Source organism: Protopterus annectens, chromosome 6.part0 (assembly GCF_019279795.1).
Source record: "Protopterus annectens isolate FY-2018-M chromosome 6.part0, PAN1.0, whole genome shotgun sequence".
Lineage (NCBI taxonomy): Eukaryota > Metazoa > Chordata > Ceratodontiformes > Protopteridae > Protopterus > Protopterus annectens.
In genome coordinates, this window is record NC_056737.1 from 1,724,015,570 (window position 1) to 1,724,040,774 (window position 25,205).

Here is a 25,205-nt window from a genome sequence, read left to right on the forward strand (position 1 = left end):
GCTAAGAATACAGCATCCATGGGACCAGTTAACATCCTGGGCTATGTACTACATGAACTACAAAATGAACTTGCACCTCTCCTAAGTGTCATGTTTAATCATAGTGTCACCTCAGGCGCACAACTACAGTTATCCCACTCCACAAGGGGGGATCCACCTTGGATCCCGGGAACTACCGTCCCATCAGTCTGACAAGCCTGATCTGCAAGGGCATGCAACACATTATCATGGAACTTATAAACAAAGACATTGGCAACCTTCAAACACTGGACCCCACCCAGTTTGGGTTCATGAAGGGCTGATCTTGTCTCCTGAACCTGATTGACTTCTTAGAACCAGTCTCCAGAGTTGTGGACGAGGGTAAGGCAGTCCACACAGCCTATCTGGACCTTGCCAAGGCCTTTGACACCATCCCCTACTCTGGAATCATAGATAAACTTACTAAACTGGGCATAAATCCCTACATCACTCGATGGATTGCCAGCTGGCTTACTGACAGAACCCAGACTGTAAAAGTAGGCAACTCCAAATCCAGCTCCAGACAAGTGACAGGTGGAGTGCCTCAGGGTGCAGTCCTGGGACCGCTCTTGTTTGCCATCTACTTCTCTGAAGTACAGGCCAACACTAAGGGACTCTGGCTAACAAAGTTCGCAGATGACTGCAAACTGGGAGCCATTATTGAATCCCCCAAATTATGTGGATATTCTACAAAAGGGCCTTACAGAAACAGATGCTTGGTGCCAGAACCATGGGCTCAAGTTTAATGCCAAGAAATGTATAGTTATCCCCTTTGGGAAAAAACATGTACCCATGAATTACCACATAGGTGGCAGTAGACAAAACACCAAAAGTGTGATGAGAGAGTTAGGGACACCAGTAGACAGTGGTCTCACCTTCGATAACCACATCACCACAACAGTCAGGAAATCCTTCTATGTGGCACACCTCATCACTAAGGGCTTTTCATCCAGAAAAAAGGAGGTCATTGTCCCACTGTACTCATCCCTCATTAGACCCATTATAGAATACAACACCCCATTTGGTACGTACCTGACAGGACATCTGCAACAGCTGGAAAGGCCGCAGAAATACCTCACTAAAAGAATCACAGGCCTAAAGCAGATGCCCTATGCTGACCATCTAAACAAACTCCAGATGTACACTGTGGCATATCGTTTACTCAGAGGTGATCTCTGCTTAACATATAAGGCCATGTCAAACCCTGAGCTGTTGGACATGCTCCACTTAAAGAAATCTCAATCCCTCAGAGCCACATGCTTCAGGGATCTAAATCTTGTCATCACAGTGAACAAAACATGCTGGTGGAATAGGTTCCTGACCCAGAGAATCCCCATGCTCTGGAATAGACTGCCCATACATGTCAAGCAGAACACCTCCTTAGCCCTCTTCAAAAGGAACCTTGATGATTGGATGGGAGATAGGAAATTCACCCCAGGGATCACGTCAGTCGCTCTGCTAGACAGAGGTCCAGGGAAGTAAATATTGTTGGAAGAAATATCCAGGGAGTTGTTATGGCTAGGCTTGTATAGACCCTAGGGCCGATAGCCTAGTACCAACCTATGAACCTATATATATTTATATATATATATGTAAATTAAAAAAAAAAAATATATATATATATATATATATATATATATATATATATATATATATATATATAAAACCTATGAACTTATATATATATATATATATATATATATATATATATATATATATATGTGTTTGTGTGTGTGTGTGTATGTATGTATATATGTGTGTGTGTGCGTGTGTGTGTCTGTGTGTGTGTGTGTGTGTATTAGCAATGCACATCAATGGAAATTATTCACGCTCAATGCAACTTACTGTAATAAGTGAAAATTTCTAAAGGAATAGAAATTTGCATCAGTCTGTCTGGAAAGTGACAAATATCTACCAATAATTACATATATTATTGTAATTTGTAGACAGACATATATGGATAACCTTATCACAACCCAGGGAGTCTAACGCAATCTCCAACATTTCTAATTAAAAAAATAAATGAAGTAGGTGAAAGACAATCACACCCACATTTGCCATACCTAACAGTTGCTAACAGTGGATGCTTGACATGTGTGGGGAAACACAAGTAGCAGACATATCCAAGGAAACAGGGTGATAGAAGAGCAGATATGCGGTAACCGTGAAGAAAAGGGACACAAGAGGTATGATAGAATAGGAAGATCAGAGGGACACTCAGTGGGGCATGCTTATTTTTTTTTTTTTGAGTGGGAAGCAGCCCCCTATTTTTTTTTAGAAAAAAAGGAATGGGAAAAACACAGAATGAGAAGGAGGGCAAAAGAGTAGATATAAACATATAACAAATATCGGAATACATGGCAAAGTTTTAAAATAAGCATAAAGGAGAGGAGAATGTACACAGACAACACAATTACAAACTATGCAACACAAGTGAAGGAAAATGGAAAACAGGGTAGGGTTGTATACTAGTCATGGTGCAATATAAAAATATATATGTACCTTTGCACAGCTCAGTGTTGAAATGTTGCAAACTGTATGACAATTACACCACAATTTGTATGACTGATGGTAGGTGTGTGTTGGAGTAAACTAAAGGGAAAGTGCAATCATTGCAGTACACAGTCGATATCGAATATAGTCATCTACGAATTTGTCAGCAGTTCAAGTGTAAGCCAGGCAACAGCAATGCAGGAGAACACAAACAGAGGGCAGACTAAAACCTCCAACCCTGCATGTGAAAGGCAAACCACCTGGCACAGTGCCAAACAACAGCACCATAGCAAAGCAAGAATGTGGCTGTGTAGTATACAAATAAGTGTACGCAACTCAAGCACAGGCAAAATTGGATCCATATGTCAAAGACATATGCCATGTCAGAGGCAACACAGATGGGTTTTCAGGTATACAATATATGTGTGACATGCAAGGGAATAATATGATCCAGTTAGAAAGACATTTCAGCACACATACCCACACTAATGGTATGAAATATAATGTAAATGGGGATTCATATATAAGCAATGACAGTTAAGGAATGCCAGAGTGTGCATAGGAAGGAAACAAACAGATCACTGGGTAATGCTCAAAACTTAAGTATAACATGAACAATGATGGAATCAAATCAATTAACACCACCTCGTATGCATATGCCTTGCATGCATATGATACCTAACATGGTGGCACAAGGTAATATTATACCAGTACACCTACGTGACAACAATGATAATGTAGAGGAAGGTAAACATACACATACCTTATGGAATGCATATGTGTAATATGTAGGCCCAAGTTTTAAGAAGGAAGGGAGATGGAAAACACAGGTGAGGAAATGTTAGGAACAGAAAATAGGCAAAGAATAAAGCAGGACAACCTTATCTAAGGAGACACATTGCACTTATATGTGTTCACAACATAGGGTGGACTGCAAGTCTTCCCAAGCTACATTGAAGCAAATAGCAAAATACACGTTACATGGGCATAGTGGATTGGTGATGGCTATAAATGTATCTTTGCAAAAATGATACAAAGGCAGTCATGTGCAACTGTTAAACAACAAGTGTCAAAGGTACACATTAAGCGTACTTTTGATTATCACATACACATATATACTGCCATGCAAACATAATGCAGCAGGTGCCACAATTACCCTTATTGATATTAATAGATCATGGAAGTGTAGGACTGATCAAAGGACAGTCATGTGAACAAAAGTACAGCACAGAAACATTCGTTCCCTATTAGAACCACGAAGGTTCACTTACCCGAATAAGTAAACGCCGACACGTATTCATCAAACAGCGAAAACACTGATCATCCTGAAGCATGAATTCTGAAATATCGAATCATCATGGTTGGCCCTTCTCCGGTATAGCTCCGTAAGGTAAGTGTGCGATAGTTATGGGTTATGGTGCGGGTTAAGGTAAGTGCATAGATGGTAATGTATGTGAGGTTTAGTGTAGGGTTAAAAGAAGGGTTTAGTTAAGTGTATGTGTGTGGATTATTTATTTTGTTTGGGTATAGCTTCTTAAGGTAATTGTGCGATAGTTACGGACCTTAGGGTTAGGGGGCGGGTTAAAGTAAGTGCATACATGGTGGTATATGTAAGATTTACTTTAGGGTTAGACGTAGGGTTTAGTTTAGGGTTAGAAGTAGGGTTTTGTTTAGTGCATGTATGTGGTTTATTTATTTTGTTTGGGTAGGTAGTATGTAGTGGGCGATGGGGTGGAACAACTATGACGGTTTGAGTTTTTAAATTTTGTGGTTTAGAGCGTTCGGTGTATTCGTGGTTCACGTAATATGTGTCTGTGTTTATATATTCTGTGATTAGGACTTGTGCGGTTCCAATATAGACCCAAAACATCGAATAAGTGCATGTAACCAATCACATATGACAAGAGCGGTTGTGTGTCATTCATGATAATGCCATACACATATACATCCATATAAGGCAGTACATATACTACAAATGCATAAACATGGACATGTATGCAAATCTGTGTAGCATGTCATAATATAAGATATTAACCAAAAGACTGGTGATTAACAAATGCAAGATACAGAAAAAAAAGGGAGTCATGAATAGTGCTAAAGAAAGCATCAGCTTTGCATATTCACTAATGGATAAGTGAGTCTATGTAGTATGTGAAGGATACATGCTCCTATATACCAGTCACAGTAATGTCACAATGTGGCACAATATTTGCCAGTACATGTCACATATAAAACCAGTGTGACAGCATGATACAACAGTGTTACATAAATCACATAAGTATGGTCTGTCATGTTGTTGAACAGACATAAGACAGCAACAACCAATACAGAAATTGTGCAATGCATACATATGTATAACACATACAAATAGAGATGCTTTACCCACCTCACTGTGTTATGTGAGAATTATGGGAATAATGTATTATATGTGTACACTGGAAAAACACAAGCAGAACAATCATATCTCACTTCCATTATGTTAACTGCAACAGGCATATCTGTCACATATAGGGCCAGAGTTAATTAGATGTAACAATGTAACGCTACATTGCAAGCATAGGAGTATACACACACACACACACACACACACACACACACACACACACACACGCATGCACACACATGGTATGCACACACGCACGCACACACACATGCACGCGCACACACACACACACACACACACACACACACACACACACACACACACAATCACACACATTTAAGGAGTAACACTCATGCACAAATGGAGCTATATATATGCAGCAATAGTGACATGATCATCTAAATAAAGTTGGTTACTGCATTTGTAATTTGGTAATGTGTGTCATACTGCAGCTGCAACATAATGAAGCATATGCCATGATCTGTGCAGTGCACATTATAACTTATGTCCGAAAAGCAAGACAGCAGTATACAATGTCTGCACAATTGTGCCTATACCATAAATATGTGGACATAGAAAACACAGTGGTGGCATGAACATGAACAATGATGGAATCAAATCAATTAACACCACCTCGTATGCATATGCCTTGCATGCATATGATACCTAACATGGTGGCACAAGGTAATATTATACCAGTACACCTACGTGACAACAATGATAATGTAGAGGAAGGTAAACATACACATACCTTATGGAATGCATATGTGTAATATGTAGGCCCAAGTTTTAAGAAGGAAGGGAGATGGAAAACACAGGTGAGGAAATGTTAGGAACAGAAAATAGGCAAAGAATAAAGCAGGACAACCTTATCTAAGGAGACACATTGCACTTATATGTGTTCACAACATAGGGTGGACTGCAAGTCTTCCCAAGCTACATTGAAGCAAATATCCAAAATACACGTTACATGGGCATAGTGGATTGGTGATGGCTATAAACGTATCTTTGCACAAATGATACAAAGGCAGTCATGTGCAACTGTTAAACAACAAGTGTCAAAGGTACACAATAAGCGTACTTTTGATTATCACATACACATATATACTGCCATGCAAACATAATGCAGCAGGTGCCACAATTACCCTTATTGATATTAATAGATCATGGAAGTGTAGGACTGATCAAAGGACAGTCGTGTGAACAAAAGTACAGCACAGAAACATTCGTTCCCTATTAGAACCTCGAAGGTCCACTTACCCGAATAAGTAAACGCCGACACGTATTCATCAAACAGCGAAAACACTGATCATCCTGAAGCATGAATTCTGAAATATCGAATCATCATGGTTGGCCCTTCTCTGGTATAGCTCCGTAAGGTAAGTGTGCGATAGTTATGGGTTATGGTGCAGGTTAAGGTAAGTGCATAGATGGTAATGTATGTGAGGTTTAGTGTAGGGTTAAAAGAAGGGTTTTGTTAAGTGTATGTGTGTGGATTATTTATTTTGTTTGGGTATAGCTTCTTAAGGTAATTGTGCGATAGTTACGGACCTTAGGGTTAGGGGGCGGGTTAAAGTAAGTGCATACATGGTGGTATATGTAAGATTTACTTTAGGGTTAGACGTAGGGTTTAGTTTAGGGTTAGAAGTAGGGTTTTGTTTAGTGCATGTATGTGGTTTATTTATTTTGTTTGGGTAGGTAGTATGTAGTGGGCGGTGGGGTGGAACAACTATGACGGTTTGAGTTTTTAAATTTTGTGGTTTAGAGTATTTGGTGTATTTGTGGTTCACGTAATATGCATCTGTGTTTATATATTCTGTGATTAGGACTTGTGCAGTTCCAATATAGACCCAAAACATCGAATAAGTGCATGTAACCAATCACATATGACAAGAGCGGTTGTGTGTCATTCATGATAATGCCATACACATATACATCCATATAAGGCAGTACATATACTACAAATGCATAAACATGGACATGTATGCAAATCTGTGTAGCATGTCATAATATAAGATATTAACCAAAAGACTGGTGATTAACAAATGCAAGATACAGAAAAAAAAGGGAGTCATGAATAGTGCTAAAGAAAGCATCAGCTTTGCATATTCACTAATGGATAAGTGAGTCTATGTAGTATGTGAAGGATACATGCTCCTATATACCAGTCACAGTAATGTCACAATGTGGCACAATATTTGCCAGTACATGTCACATATAAAACCAGTGTGACAGCATGATACAACAGTGTTACATAAATCACATAAGTATGGTCTGTCATGTTGTTGAACAGACATAAGACAGCAACAACCAATACAGAAATTGTGCAATGCATACATATGTATAACACATACAAATAGAGATGCTTTACCCACCTCACTGTGTTATGTGAGAATTATGGGAATAATGTATTATATGTGTACACTGGAAAAACACAAGCAGAACAATCATATCTCACTTCCATTATGTTAACTGCAACAGGCATATCTGTCACATATAGGGCCAGAGTTAATTAGATGTAACAATGTAATGCTACATTGCAAGCATAGGAGTATATACACACACACACACACACACACACACACACACACACACACACACACACACACACACACACACACGCATGCACACACACGGTATGCACACACGCACACACACATGCACGCGCACACACACACACACACACACACACACACACACACACACACACACACACACACACACACACACACACACACAATCACACACATTTAAGGAGTAACACTCATGCACAAATGGAGCTATATATATGCAGCAATAGTGACATGATCATCTAAATAAAGTTGGTTACTGCATTTGTAATTTGGTAATGTGTGTCATACTGCAGCTGCAACATAATGAAGCATATGCCATGATCTGTGCAGTGCACATTATAACTTATGTCCGAAAAGCAAGACAGCAGTATACAATGTCTGCACAATTGTGCCTATACCATAAATATGTGGACATAGAAAACACAGTGGTGGCAGCATTAGATAAGTGGATCACACAAATTATACTTACTTTCCTGTGAGATCACCATGATGGGGTTAAACATCATAAAGGATCTCTCTAGTGATCTACTGGATGGAGTCATGCATGGTCAGTGCCATGCCCTGAAAGAGGTTGCCCATCAGCTCCCACATTCACATCTAGAAAATGTCTGTCAATACATCCTGTATCTGGTCCCAAAAACTGTCTCCCAAGCTTAGTGATAGATGTCTTCTATAATGAGCAGCAGGAACAATGACATCCTGGTCTGTTGTCATTATCACCAACCCCATTATGGTCATCACCCTGGTCCCCAGAGTCAAGAGTTGCCTGGCAGTGGTCTACCATGTTGTCGTCTTTGGTGTATGCTTGGTGAGCCACACAAAATCAATGATTGCATAATATGTCATACAGACGTACACAATCAACATGTGGGTACTGTTATGTATGTGATATTACAATACTGTATGACCTTATGCATTTGTAACACAGTATGCGATGAAAGGCATGAAATGAATCCATAATAATAATAATGTACAAAATGTTATGTTAACATACATTACAGTCATGCAAAATAGGTCTGTAATGAAATACACTGTACCTACTAAATGGTAAAGAGAGTGTATGTGACAGAATATGTGGAAAGTTTGCTCAAGGTATATTCCACTACATTAACATGTAACTGTCAGAAGATATGGCTTTTGTATAACAAAAAAGCCCCACAAAGTTGTGATAATAAGTGTACTGTCATGATCATGGAATATTCTCAATGTCCCAATATTCATATATTGATGACATGAATAGAAGATGATGTGTGGGTCAGTGTGCCCATCATACAGTGTCAATATGTTACTCCAGTACATTACATGGCATGTTGTGCCCAGATTAAAAGGCAAGATGCTGTTATTTCTAGTTAATTTTCTAACAATATCAGTCATCAGTATGCATGCAACACACACTTGTGCATAGCATACAGACACATATATCATTACATCTCAAGATAAGCATGCCATGTTACTCTGCCATACAACAGTGACATGGCGTACTATTTCAGAACACTTGCAACAGTGTTATTTAATAGTGAAGAAACAGACAGCATAACCAGGAACCAAACACAAAACCAAAAATGAAATAAAAGTCTAAGTGTACACAGCAGGTCCATACCAAGTAATGAATAAAATCATTTTATTCGCACAGTAGATTAAGTGCTTTCGTCAACTTATAGCCAAAGACTTCATCAGAATCTACCATACAATAGAACCAACACATTTAAATACTTAAATAAACACACCACCTGATTAATCAACTAATTACCTCTTAAAAAGACAGGCACTTAAAAAATAGAAACTTTTACACAGGCCAGCATATAAAAGCCAAAATTAGTGAAAAAAATTCCCTGATGTCAATGTGTTCCTTGTGGAAATCTAAACAATATAGGACCTCAACTTAAGTACATTACTAATACTACAGTAATCATTTAGCCCTGGAGGAATATGTGCTTGTAGCCTAATTTGCCACAATAATTCTTTAAACTCCAATATCTTCTGCCATGGCCCACCCCAGGGATTTTGACATTCCTGCTCCACTGCAAAAAATAAAAATTCATGGTTAGAAAGCTGTCCTACATGTTTTGCAAGGGCATTGGTCTTTCTATGTTGCCTAATATCCAATGTGTGTTCATAGATATGGTCCCTAAAACATCTCTGCATTTTCCCCGCATAAAAATTGGGACATTGCCTACATTGGGCCACATATACAATGCCCTTGGTATTACAATTGCAATGAAAACAAGGTCTGATCATTTGATGATTAACCAATAAGGTATCCCCTTTCATAATGTGGGGGCATTGTGGACAAGAACCATATTTGTAGGTGCCACACCACCTAAAACTCATCTGTGCATGATAACTTTTCTCACTTTCAAGAAAATTCTTGATGGATTTACCCTTTCTGAATATGATTTTAGGCTCCATTCCTACATGCTCTAAGACCAATTCAAAACACTTGAAAATGTTCCAATTCTTTTTCAAAATGTTCTGAATATCCACATGTTTTTTAGAAAAGGTGATAACGAAAGCCCTAAAAAATTCAGGCTTTGGGTCATCCCCACCATCACCCCTCAAACTAATCTGTTCATTGTTGCCTCTTAGTATAGGTCTATAAACCAAATTTGTCCTTTTGACACTAACCTCAGAAAATAGGGTAGCCACTTGCCATTAGCATACTTACTAAGTTTTCACCCTCTTGATGAAAAACTTCATCCTCAGATACCATACAGGCCAATCTGACAAATTGTCCTTTGACCAGCCCCTTCTTTTGATGGTACGGGTGGGAACTGGTGAAATGACGGAGACTATTGTAGTAGGTTGGTTTCCTAAAGATATTGCTGGTATACCTTCTGTTGATATAATCCTTTTTTTAATTCAACATCCAAATAATGGATGACATCCAAATGACTGGTATAAGTAAACTTAAGAAAAGCAGTTGTACAATTGCAATATTCTACAAAAATGCTAATCTCATAAGCAGACCCTTTCCAAGCAATAAAAATGTCATCCAAAAAACGACAATAGATGTTTCAATGCTGCTCATTAATAGACCCAACAAAAAACTTCCTTTTCCACTCCAGCATAATAATATTGGAGAAAATGGGGGCACATGAAGCCCTCATTGCTACCCCACATTTTTCATGATAATACTGGCCTTCAAAATACACAAAATTACAACCCAAGACTGTCTCCATAAGTGTGGTTAAAACATATACATCATTGTTTGAAAACACACCAGTGGCAACAATATAATCATGAAGCCATTCCATCCTGATGTCATGGGAAATGACATTGAACAAATTAACCACATCAGTGGTTAAAAAACTAATGTCCTCCAAAAATGCCAACTTTCCAACTTTCCTTAAAAAATCCCAAGAATCTTTACATATTTCAAAATGCACATGTAAACATTTCTTGATTTTAGTATCAATGAACCTAGCAAGGGGATGAATTTTAGCCTTTGATGCATTAACTATCGGCCTCAAAGGGGGATCTACAATGTCTTTGTGGATCTTGGGAAGGCCAAAAATTGAGGGTACCACTGGGTGTTCACAACTTAGAAAATCATATTCATCTGAAGTAAATAATCTATTTGCACATAAGACAAACTAACCAAATTAATAGATGCTTCATCATACATGGTGTCTTCAACCAACATCCCATTCATACGGTTAATATAATCAGTTCTGGTCATCACCACAATCCCCCCCGCCCTTGTCGAGCTTCATAACTATGGTTCTCGGCAATTGAATGATGAAACAATGACTGTTGAAAATGGACCTTTAACTATTTTCAATGTAAAAGGTGACTTTAAGCTTTACAATTACACTGGCAAGATATTTAAGACTGAGCACAGTGATATGTTCAGCAAAGGTTTAAATTTTGTTCCCACTGTCAAAACTCGATTGGAACATTTAATTGTTGATTTTAAATTATTTTTGAGAAAATTAAATTTGTCGTTGTTTTTTCATGACACTAGTGGAGTGTTTAAAACATGACAGCTAGTTAGGAAAAGCACATTCAATCCCCTTTTGCAGATGCCCCTAGTCATTTTTGAGAAGGTATGTGAGTTTGAATTTAAGAACCTATTGGAAGGCTTTCCCTCTGGACATAACTTCAATCTGACCAAAAGTGAAAGGGGCTTACTTAAGAAACTTTGCTCAGGCAGGAGTATTAAGAGTTACTTAACCAGACAAGGGAGAGGGGATTGTGGTGATGACCAAAACTGATTATATTAACCGTATGAATGGGATGTTGCTTGAAGATACCATATATGATGAAGCATCTATTAATTTGGTTAATTTGTCTTATGTGCAAATAGATTATTTACTTAAAGACATGTTTAATCAAGGTGCGATTACTTCAGATGAATATGATTTTCTTAGTTGTGAACACCCAGTGGAACCCTCTATTTACGGCCTTCCAAAGATCCACAAAGACATTGTGGATCCCCCTTTGAGGTTATAGTTAATGCCTCAAAGGCTAAAATTCATCCCCTTGCTAGGTTCATTGATACTAAAATCAAGAAATGTTTAAATGTGCATTTTGAACTATGCAAAGATTCTTGGGATTTTTTTAAGAAAAGTTAGAAAGTTGGCATTTTTGGAGGACATTAGTTTTTTAACCATTGATGTGGTTAATTTGTTCAATGTTATTCCTCATGACATCGGGATGGAATGGTTTCATGATTATATTGTTGCCACTGGTGTGTTTTCAAACAATGATGTATATGTTATAACCACACTTATGGAGACAGTCTTGAGTTGTAATTTTGTGTATTTTGAAGGCCAGCATTATCATAAAAAATGTGGGGTAGCAATGGGGGCTTCATGTGCCCCCATTTTATCCAATATTATTATGCTGGAGTGGGAAAGGAGGTTTCTTGTTGGCTCTGTTTATGAGCAGCATTGGAACATGTATTGTCGTTTTTTGGATGCCATTTGTATTGCTTGGAAAGGGTCTGCTTATGGGATTAGCAATTATGTAGAATATTGCAACTGTACAACTGCTTTTCTTAAATTTACTTATACCAGTCATTTGGATGACATCCATTATTTGGATTTTGAATTAAAAAAGGATTATGTCAACAGAATGTATACCAGCAATATATTTAGGAAGCCAAGCTACTCCATTAGTCTCCTTCATTTCACCAGTTGCCACCCATGCCATCAAAAGAAGGGGCTGGTCAAAGGACAATTTGTCAGATTGGCTCGTATGGTATCTGAGGATTAAGATTTTCATCAAGAGGGTGAAAAATTAGTAAGTATGCTAATGGCACATGGCTACCCTAATCTGTTGGTGCAACCAATTTTTTCTGAGGTTAGTGTCAAAAGGACGAATTTGGTTTATAGACCTATACTAAGGGACACCAATGAACAGATTAGTTTGAGGTGTGATGGTGGGGTTGACCCAAAGCCTGAATTTTTTAGGGCTTTCATTACTACCTTTTCCAATGAACATGTGGATATTCTGAACATTTTGAAAATGAATTGGAACATTTTAAAGTGTTTTGAGGGGGTCTTAGAGCATATAGGAATGGAGCTTAAAATCATACTCAGAAATTTAAATCCATCAAGAATTTTCTTGAAAGTGAAAATAGTTACCACACACCGATGAGTTTTAGGAGGTGTGGCACCTACAAATGTTGTTCTTGTCCACAATGCCCCCACATTATGAAAGGGGATACCTTACTGGTTAATCATCAAATGATCAGTCCTTGTTTTCATGACAATTGTAATACCAGGGGCATTGTATATGTGGCCCAATGTAGGCAATGCCCCAATGTTTATGTGGAGAAAATGCAGAGACATTTTAGGGACTGTATCTATAAACACACATTGGATATTAGCCAACATAAAGAGATCAATGTCCTGGCAAAACATGTAGGACAGCTTCCTGACCATGAATTTTTATTTTTTGTAGTGGAGCAGGTATGTCTAAATCCCCAGGGTGGGCCATGGCAGGAGATATAGGAGTTAAAAGAATTGTTGTGGCAAATTAGGCTACAAGCACATACTCCCCCACGGCTAAATGATTACTGTAGTATTAGTAGTGTACTTAAGTTGAGGTCCTATATTGTTTAGATTTCCACAAGGAACACATTGACATCAGGGGATTGTTTTCACTAATTTTAACTTTTATATGCTGGCCTGTGCAAAAGTTTCTATTCTTTAAGTGCCTCTCTTTTTAGGTGTAATTAGTTGATTAATCTGGTGATGTGTTTATTTTAAGTATTTAAATGTGTTGGTTCTATTGTATGGTAGATTCTGATGAAGTCTTTGGTGAATGCGCTTAATCTACTGTGCGAATAAAAGGATTTTATTCATTACTTGGTGCGGACTTGCTGTGTACACTTGGACTTTTATTTCATTTTAGTTAATAGTGACACTGACAGTACACCTTTAGGGTTATAGTTCCTGGTGTAACCCAGTTACTATGTAGACCTGACAGAAGTATGAATCACAGACTGTAACACAAACTCCTTAACTACGCAAACCACTATTGATTATTTAATGCATGCCTCACACATTTATGTTGATATATCAACATGACATTTACATTTCCAGTGTAGCTTATTTTTATGTGTAAGTAATGTGTCATGTTGAAATCCCATGAATAAATTATGTTTATTCTAAATATATTGTAAAAACAAGCAGCACTGGTACGTTTAAAATATATATGCAAATTAGATGAGCAATGGAACATAGTTAATGGATGATATTAAAACATAATGTAATTGGAATGGAACTGAAAGCTCAGAATAAGTGGACAATCACAAGCACAGAGACAGCACATGGCAGTTTGATTTTTTGTGTATCACACACACACACACACACACACACACACACACACACACACACACACACACACACACACACACACACACACACAAAAACTGATCCTCAAAAAATGTATCATTGTCACTATACATGTTTGTATCCGTCTCATACATGTACCTCCACAATTAAAACAATGTAATGATGATCATAATTATAGTAAGTAAAATGTAGACATATCAGAAAAGAGTGAAAACAGGATTTATTACTGCAGTAGAAGGATGGTTTTGGGTCACTACATAATGACTGCTATGTACAAAAACAAAGCAGCGAGTATTAAGTCAGGTAACCCTGACATGAAATATAATGAATATAACATCACATTTGTGCACACATGATGATTACTGTATATAGATTGGAAAAATTAGATTCAAACATACAACTGGCACCCATGTTTGCCCTACAAACGTGAAATCTACCTGCCTAGCTAATCCATCTTGCCTATGATCGGGGGGATTCATGGAAGATAAAAACTCAGCTGTATGAATATACAGGGAAGACGCACACAAAACAAAATAAAATGTGAAGCTGTGTTTCTAAATTACATGGCAAGTAAAACAAAAGTGCTGCCATATGCTGTACATTGGAAAAACAAAAGTATGCAAGCATGAATGCACGTTAGCACATTTCTCACAGCAATAGCAAACAGCTATAACACTTCAGTTCCAAGTGTCATAGTTTGCAGTAAAACATGTGACTGACTGCACTTGAAGCACATAAGTACACACTTAAAGAATTACTATTCATCTGTTGTATTTAATACATACACATGCAATTTAGGTAGAAGGGCAGTCAATGTAAAAAAAATGAATAGATTATAACATAATATTGTGCAATTCAAAATATATATAAGTAACATGAATATGTATTACCCAACATTTACACATATTATTAACAGAAGTATGATGTTTCTAGAAACTTTGTGGATGCTGGAGATATCCATAGTAATCCATGGCCTTAAGTGCTATAGGTGTCAATTCAACACAGTCATGCCAGATGTATAAAAGTCTGTACTGCATAATTTACCAACCAAGATCTTCCATATCTGTTATTAAATATGAAATGCTGATCTGGCAAGATATTATCCAAAATAGGTTGCACTGAGATTCAAACCCACACGTATTCAAGAAACATTTACATGGGTCCATTATTTAGCCATTCGAGCTAATATCCATCACCCTTCCTTGTATGCTGTAAAACTCTATTGAATAATGACAGAACACACATTTATTCACCTCATAACATTAACATGTGTCAGCACACTGACTTTAACTTTCATAGTTTTCAAAAAATACCATTTAGAAGGTAATTTTGAAAAATAATAAGTCATTAATACCATTAGTGCACAACCATGTGATACAATACCTCACATCTCCACATACCGTGGCAAACCTACAGCCATAAGACAGAGTATGGATTGCAGCTCCACACTTCTTGTACTTGTTTTGCAAACTCAAACATACTTCAGCCATGCTGACCTGCATTGGTCTTACATTCAGAAAAGTGATTAGAGCAAACATGGATATTAAAATAACACTGTGTTTTCTATAATTTAGAGCTTACTTAATAATGTATGCGTTACTCAGCCTTCACACATCATAAGTACACTGTGTGATGCTTCTCTAAGCTTTGTGGATAACAGAAAAATGCGTAGTCATCTGCGGCCTAAGAGCTATAGGCATCAGTGAGCCATGGTCATGCTAGATATGCAAAATGTTGTACTGTATAAGTTGCCAAACAATGACAGGTGTTCCATATGTGATATACAATACTACATAAATAACCAATATTTCCAAAAATAAACTAAAACGGTTTCAACCCACACATAGAAGATCAGCAATTACTTTGCCGTATGGTTTACACATTTCAGCTAAGGGACATCACTGTTCTTTGTCAATAATAAATAAGGATTTCATGGAATATCAGTAACAGTTATATGCGTGAAGTCAATATGAATGTATTGTCATAATGAAAAAGCCTTCATAATATGTATACTGGCCCAGTATAGTTGTGGATAACTTCAGAATGCGTTGATATACTAATGGTAACTTTAATGATGTTTACTTCATTTCCACCACTTACATTACGATTATCAAAACAGATACCTATAAAATCCAAGTGAAACAGTTTCAAAACAGATAAGCTTACTAAATGCATATATGATAATGTAGGTGTTAAGGTGTGGATTATGTAAATTATTGTAGTCATCTGCTGGCAATGTCACCCTTCAGTGAATTTCCTCTGTGTCCCTCCAATGCAGGTCATCATAGTGGTGGTGGACCTACACACCAGTCTGGCAGATGCCAGTCCATCTGCAGTGCTCCCTTGCAATCTTTTTCCATACATCAATCATCACAAAGTTCATGGGATATTCTCTTATCTTCATAAGTTGTCAGTTTCCACAGACATTATAGGTTAGTCAGAAATAACTAATTTAACAGGATTTCCATAAGTTGTATGTTCAGTGACTAATTTACTGATACTCTCTGATGCTTAGTAATAAAGTAATAGTCGTTAGTACAATCTAATCTGATAGAGGCAACATGAGAATGGCATTGAATGTTCAATGTTTATTGTGGTAAGAAGCCATGACAGCATAACATTTCATTTTAATATGCTGACTTTTTCCTCAGTATAACTTGCATTATGAGCATTGTGTATCATATAATAACAGTAACATTTGTTATCATGTGTGTGTGTGTGTGTGTGTGTGTGTGTGTGTGTGTGTGTGTGTGTGTGTGTGTGTGTGTGTGTGTGTCTGTGTGTGTGTGTCACTTACTGTGGCTCATACCTCTCAACTGTCCATATTTTAGCAGAATATCCAGATTTTTGACTCATAGTTTTGGTCAATTCCTCATAAAATGTGTTGTTTTCTGCCAAATCACTAGGATGCTCTGAGGACTGAAGTCAGTAAATAATGACATGCAATTGAGTTTCAGACTTCAAATCTTTCAGAAAATGTATGCTAACACAAACCTGGTTAGGCTACAACTTTCTAAGTTTATAAGAGCAATATTTAAAATCTGTCCCTATTTTGGGCCTTTATCCCCCCATTATGTCAGGCTTTGTCCAGATTTCTTGCACTGAGGTTGAGAGGTATGCTGTGGCTGTATATGACATGCATCTGACATTCTTGAGGTACACATGCTCTTTCTGTTTGGATGTGCTTGTAACTAAGGAAGCACCATAACTATAACATTGGGTTTATGGCACATTGGTTATGTGTTTGTTGTTATATGTCAAGTTCAATTAACAAGGGTTCAAATCCTACTACTGCACATATGACCAAAGCCCACCAATGCACATATGACCAAGTCAGTCCATTACTTGTTATAATGCCCACTAACAAGGGTTCAAATCCCACCACTACACATATGACCTATTCAAAAAGTTTAAATGGATTGGTAGATGGGACGATGATTTTGTTACTCCATACAGATTACAAATGTATTTTTGTTCCAATTATCTGTAACTAACAGTGTTATACATGAAATGCATTGTTTTGCATAGATTTATATTGTAAATAGGAGGTAAGCAATTCAATTTATATTTGTTTTTAATATTATCATGTCAGTATGTGAACCCCTGTATAAAATCTAACGTGCATATCACTGTGTCTTCCAGATGACAATCAGAACTAAGGAAAACAATTCTCACACAGAGGGAATGAAATTAAAATTGAGGCTCTGTGCCAGCATGGCCACAACTTTCTTGGACAGGCAGACAATACCATCTGGAGGAAGCAAGGTTGGACAGACTTTAAATGATAATTGTTGTGGGTGTTCACAGTAGCTCCAAGGAGGCCTGTCAGAGACATTACTCTGACATGCTCCTCCATGTAGCCAACAGACTCTTCTGCTATGAGAGGGCAAGAAATGCCACTGGAGATGGGATACCCTTGCCTCCCCCAGATGAGATAATGGAGTTTTTGACCTCACATCATAACACCAGTTGGGACTGCCAGATACCTGGAGAAGGTATTGAAGCAGGTGTTTCAGGACATACAAGTATGTCAAACCTTCCCAAATACTGCAGCATATATCACTGTTGACTTGTTCACCTGCAATCTGTACATGATCCTTGTTAATCCAGTATGTGTCTATCGCATTTCCTGTGTGTTATACCTCATTTGGAATGCTAAATGATGCCTAGTATGCGCTTAATGAGGATGTTTGTATGTCATCTTTTTACTAATAACAGTAATGCTAAATGTGTTATTATGCTTTCATGTTAGCATCAATTGTAATGGGCATATAGCAAATATTTACATGGTTAACAGAATTTCATGTGTGTTATCCTGTATTGATTGTTGCATTACACATTTTTTTATTTGCCATTAACCCAAGAACAAGTATGTCTCTGTATGCATACCTGTGTCACTTATGGCATTTTAATAAGGTACTGCATATGCCTCATCCTCAGCACTCACTGCATTTCTGTGCACCTGTTTCCACTTTAAATCCAAATGCTGACATGTAGTTACCATGTGTGCCTTCCATTATCTCACTGATTCTGCACATACATGCGCGTGCACACACACACACACACACACACACACACACACACACACACACACACACACACACACACACACACACACACACACACACACACACACACACACACACACACACACACACACACACACACACACACACATATGGATATATGCTGTATCCCCAACATTGATGCATGTTGCACATATGTTGCATATAACTATCATTGATGCTCTCCATATTTGCATATATTATTACCTGGAAATGAGTCATATTGCAGCAATAAACTGTGCACCTTAGCATTACCTACTATGTGATATTCTATATCAGGCACAGGATGTGCTCTTTTGTCCTTCTTATCTTTTTGGCTCATCCTTGGGAAGCTTGTAATTACTCATACTGCCATAAGAGTTTTACTGTGTTGAAACACATTGTTGCACATCACACAATGCTATGTGTGATGCATCAGTGTTAGTGTATGACTCTTGCTTTTGGGTATGTTTTGCTCATGCATTCTCATAACTTCATGGGCCTAGATTTCTTGAGTTACTGGTTCCAGTTTTAGGGGTACTAATTCATGCTGTTTATCTGAATTATGCTATCTTACCTCTCCAAGGTCACCTTCTGTTGAGCATACCCCCTGCGTCCCACACATTTCCGATGTGTTCCTCTTAGGTGATGTACTTTGCAAAGAGTCTTAATGCACTGATGTTTCCTTTTAATGTTGTGTATATCATCTTACTGGTATATACCTTATACCTCTGTTATGTTTGATGTTCAGTGTGGACAGCTAATGGTTTCTTTCCCACTAGTCATTCTCTGTGCTGCTGCTGTGGGGCAACCCGTGAACATCACTTTTAAGTCTGTGTACATCTCCAGTTTAGGTTGCCAATACCTTCAATAGCTTCTTTACAGAAACTATCCAACATCTAGCTAGTCAATTATCCCCCAGCTGCCCAAATCCAATTGTTACTACACCCAGTACCCAAATTACCTTTAACTTTCAACCAGTCTCAACATCATTTATCTGAAAACTAATTAAAAAATTAAAACCAACTACCCTATCAGTTGACCTCCTCCCAGCAGAGTATTTACAAAATGCAGCTGATACTGTAGCTTACCCAATATCCATCCTGATCAATAGAACTATATTGGAAGCTTCCATCCCCTCCATCTGGAAGATAGCCCATGTTATCCCACTCCATAAAGGAGGCAGCTCCTCTGAGCTCTCTAATTATAGACCCATAGCTATCCTGTCTCCCCTTGCCAAAATTATGGAGAAATGCATACACAGACAACTCCTGAACTATCTTCTCACAAACAATCTCCTGACAAACTCCCAACATGGATTTAGACCATATCATAGTACCACCACTGCCCTTCTCTCCTTCACTAATGTTATAAATCTAAACTGAAACATTAATAAACTTTCTTCAGCCATTTTCTTAGTCCTTTCCAAGGCCTTCGACATGATAAACCACCAAATACTTATACAAACATTGGAAACCATTTCCCTAGACACAATGGCTATCAAATGGTTCCAATCTTACCTGAGTGGTAGACAACAGGCAGTCCTTTGGAAGGACAACCTATCCACCCTGTTACCCATCACCCTAGGAGTCCCCCAGGGCTCCATCCTAGGACTCCTCCTATTTTCTATATTTATAAATGACCTGCATAAAGACATCCCAGAGGCTACCTGCATTCAATAAGTGGATGGATCGACTCTAATATGCTCGGCCACACCCCCACTGAACCGCAGTCTTTATCCCAAAAAACTTTCGACACAGTCAAAAACTGGCTTTTTAATCACCATCTCATGTTAAATCCCAACAAAACTAAGCTGTTGCATTTCTCTCCATCTCAAAGGTCATCCATACTGACCTTCACCATAAAAATCTAGCAATAGCACCATTATTTCACCAGACCACACGACCAAGCTCCTAGGTATAATAGCTGACAATAACCTTAAGTTTGACTTCCATATTAACCATACAATTAAAACAATTAATAAAAAACTTGGCTCTCTATACAAGATTAAACCCTTTCTAACTCCCCTAGCTAGGACTGTTATTGCCCGCACACACCTACTCTCTGCCCTCCTCTATGCCTCCCCCTTACTCACAAACTTGAGGAAAACTGACTTGAACAAACTCACTAGCTGCTACAATCACATTGCTAGATTTGCCACTGGTAGAGCCTATAGAACCCACCACTGTATTAACCTTAATCTTCTAGGGTGGCTTAAACTACCTAATCTACTAAAGGTTAACCAACTAGCAATTGCCCATAAGATTCTCTACCAGTCCAAATACACACCTGTTCTTAAAAGCCTTATCACCCCCTACCAGAATTTCAAAATGCTCTGATCCTCTAACAAAATGTTAGTTTACACACTTAAAACAAACAACGCAGCTGAGGATGCTCTGTTTGCCATTTCTGTAGGCAAAACATGGAATGCACTCCCTGCTGATCTAACATCAGAACCCTCTTTATCCAATTCAAGAAAAATATTATACTATACTTTAAAACACGGTGGATATGTCCTTGCTTTACCCCCAATTAACTTTTACTCCCTCAACTGTGTGCCTAATCAGGACTTCCTGTCTCTAAGTGCTTCTAAGTGACTATATCCTAGTTATCTGGTTAATAACCTAATTACTTTGCATTAACTGGTGTGACTGAGTTATATTATGATCATTTTAATACATGTAATTCTGTTTGGAAATTGTAAAAACCTGATTTATATGTATCTATTAAATAGTATTTTGTGGTATGTATGTTGTAAGAAGTTTGGAGCTTTTCTTCCCGGGCCTCCGCTGAAAATGGACATGTATCCAGTCGGACTATCCCTGTCAACAAATGTAAAATAAAAAAAGTGTGTGGCTTGTCATGACTCAGATGTGTGTGCCAGATGCTGCCTTGTTGCCTGAGCTAGGCTATATGGCTGCATACTCTGTCATCCATGCTTATTTCTTCTCACGTGTTTGCTTTCCTGATCATCTGTGTCAGCTCTGATATGTCATCATCAGGCACCTGAGGTTCTTACTCTAGGTCACTCTAATCTGTGGCTAGCAAGCCACCATGTTTTTCTATTATCATGTTGTGTGTCCTGGCACACATAGTAACCATCTGTAATGCATTTTCTGGTGAATATTGTAGTGCACCTTCAATGTGGCCAGACATCTGAGTCTTGCATTTAGCATGCCAAACACATGCTTGATGGTATGCTCTGCTGTATGCATCCTTGGCAGGGATTGATGGGGTTCTGTATGGCATCATTAGTCAAGGCTCTATTGCACAACCACAGTAACTTGTCTGTGTGGGAAAGAGATAACACATATGTTGTCCTCATGCTTAATGTTGGTTGGTCTACATTCTACTTACGTCATAGATGTGGTAATATACTTACTCTGGTATTTATTCATGTTGAAAAGTGGGCCTCAGACACTTTATCTTCACATTGCAGCATCATGCACATTACTGGGGTGTTTTGCCATGATATTGGTAATGAGTCTTTATCAGTTGAGCACACCATCTTAGAAGTGAACAGTGGTCACCCCTTTCTATTCATGTACCCATTCAGCATCAGAATCAGTTGGGGTTTTAATTGGGATGTGGGTGCAGTTTACTGCACTGAGGACATGGGGAAGTTGGCTGTGGCATAGAACTCTTGCATTGCAGTCCTTTGCTCCATGAGTGCTGCTGAGAAGTGGATATAATCATCCACATTGGTGCACATTGCTGCCAAAAAATGTGAGAGGATGCAACTGGCAGCTGCCTGGGGCACTCCTACAGTATCTCCCATATGCTGCTAAAATGTCCTAGAGGACAGTACACTTAGGCTCAGACATGCTTTTGTTTATTTCAGTACTGGGTCACCCCCACAAACTACGAACATACATGTGGGGTACACACGTCCTAAAAACAGTCTGCACCAGCTCTCTATCTAATCCATATCTATCTATTACCTCATTGTCAGAGAGCTGCTTATAATGTAGCCTGGCTCTGCACCTAGCTGACTGCTTTCTAGGATGCATCTGCAGATTACACTTTAGTATGGTTTGCAGTACCCCAGGCTGCTGTAGTGTATTAATTTCCAGTTGCATTTTTTTAAGTAAGGTTTACAGATGCTGTAGGACTCCGTACAAATCCATGGAATATAGTAGCATTAAGATAAAGCACATATGGCCTCTATCAAGTTATTGGTGAAGTACTTTGGAAACTCTTGGGTTCTACTGGTGTGATTCTCAAACAATCTGGAAATATATCGCTGATTGATAAGTATATTTCTTGGCATGTTAACCTTTCAGAGTTCTGCATTGTCTTAATTTTGCCTGACTGAATTGTTTTATATATTTTCTGGCATTGTTTTCTGTTTCTCATCTGTCCTGAAACTACTTACCCCCTATTTCTGAGGTGGAGTTTATAAAACTGGTCTAACAGCTTTTGTGTTATCTGATCGCTTCAAGGCTTGCTGATTTAAAAATAGTTTCTGTTTGTAAATTCTTGCATACACTGTTGGAAACTCCTGGGTTCTGCTGGTGTGATTCTCAAAAATATGGAAATATTTCGCTGATTGCTAAGTATATTTCTTGGCATTGTAACCTTTCAGAGTTCTGCATTGTCTTAATTTTGCCTGACTGAATTATTTTATATATTTTCTGGCATTATGTTTTGTTTCTAATTTGTCCTGAAACTGTTTTTTTTTTCTCCCCTCCCACCCTATTCTTGTAGTGTTGTTATAGTTGTTGGCTTTGCAGTTGCCTGCCCCTACGCTAAGTTTGATCTGGGACACCCCTCCAAGTCTGGTCTACTTAATACAAAGAGAACATTTGAGAAGGCCAACCCACTTAGGTTCTTAACCTCTGCTCCTCCTTCTCTCCTTGCACTTTACTAAAAAAAAAAAAAAAAAAAAAAAAAAATTGCACTTTAGTTTGATTTTGCCTCTTCTTAAAAATACTTGATTGTATTTATTCTGCTGCATTTATTGCTGCTTGGTTTATTTATTTATTTATTTGCATTTATTGCCTGATTAATTAAATTATAACTGTTATTCTAAGCCTTTTGGTTTAAGCACTTGGACTTCAGACCAGTTGTTTTACATTGAAAAGGTTTGTGGTCTGCACTGTTGTGGCAGGACAGGTAGCTTACATCCTTCTAAATTGGGAATTGCTGATTGAAGGCTCAGTGTCTGTTATTCTAAAAATATATTAGTTTTGGTTTAAGCACTTGTGCTTCAGGCCAGTTATTTTACATTAAGAAGGTCTGTGGTCTGCACTCTTGTGGGAGGAGAGGTTAGATTCTGCCCCTCTGAGCTGGGAATTTCTGGTTAAAGGATTATTGTGGCTGCTTATTTGAACTGTTTCTTTCTGAAATTGGTGCACCTTGTATGCTGTAGCATAGACTAGATTCAGGTGTGCTGAGTCTAGCTTTGTTTGTATAACTTGAGTACTAATCCAGGCCATCTTTTTTGGAGAAGGTTCCCCTGCACCCTAGTGGAAGGAGTGTGCAGTTAGAACTTGTGTGAGTGAAGACTGCTGGAACAGGGCTCAGTTTTGAGCTTTTTTACTTGTTAATTGGGTAATTTATTTAAATCAGTTTGCTCGTTTTCTGTTGTTATATAAAAAAATACTTCACTTTATTCATCTGCTTTTACTGTATTTGTGTTTCTACCTACTTTATTGCATTTATTCTGCTGCATTTATTACTGCTTGTTAGTAGCCTGATTAAATTGTAACTGTTATTCTAAGCATTTGTTTGAAGCACTTTGGCTTCAAACCAGTTGTTTTACATTAAGAAGGTTTGTGGTCTGCACTGTTGTGGCAGGACAGGTAGTTTACATCGTTCTAAGTTGGGAGTTGCTGATTAAAGGCTTAGTGTCTGTTATTCTAAGAGTGTATTAGTTCTGATTTAAGCACTTGGGCTTTAGGCCAGTTATTTTACATTAAGAAGGTGTGGTCTGCACTGTTGTGGGAGGAGAGGGTAAATTCTGCCCCTCTGAGTTAGGAGTTTCTGGTTAAAAGCTTATTGTGCCTGCTTATTTGAACTGTTTCTTTCTGAAATTGGTACGCATTGTTTGCTGTAGCATAGACTAAATTCAGACCTGCTGAATCTAGCTTTGTTTGTATAACTTGAGCACTAATCCAGACCATCTTTTCTGAAGAATGTTCCCCTGCACCCTAGTGGCAGGAGAATGCAGTTAGAACTTGTCTGATCAAAGACTGCTGGAACGGGGCTCAGGTTTTGGCTTTTTATTGGTCAATTTGTTTAAATCAGTTTGCTCATTTGCTACTGTTATTTACAAAAAGAAATACACTTTATGCACCGCTGCTTAGCTAGGGTTAAACTATTCCTGGCACCATAAAGTCTGCTCTTCAAATTTTCCCTTAGAACTAGCCAGTTTTTTAGTTTTAGCACT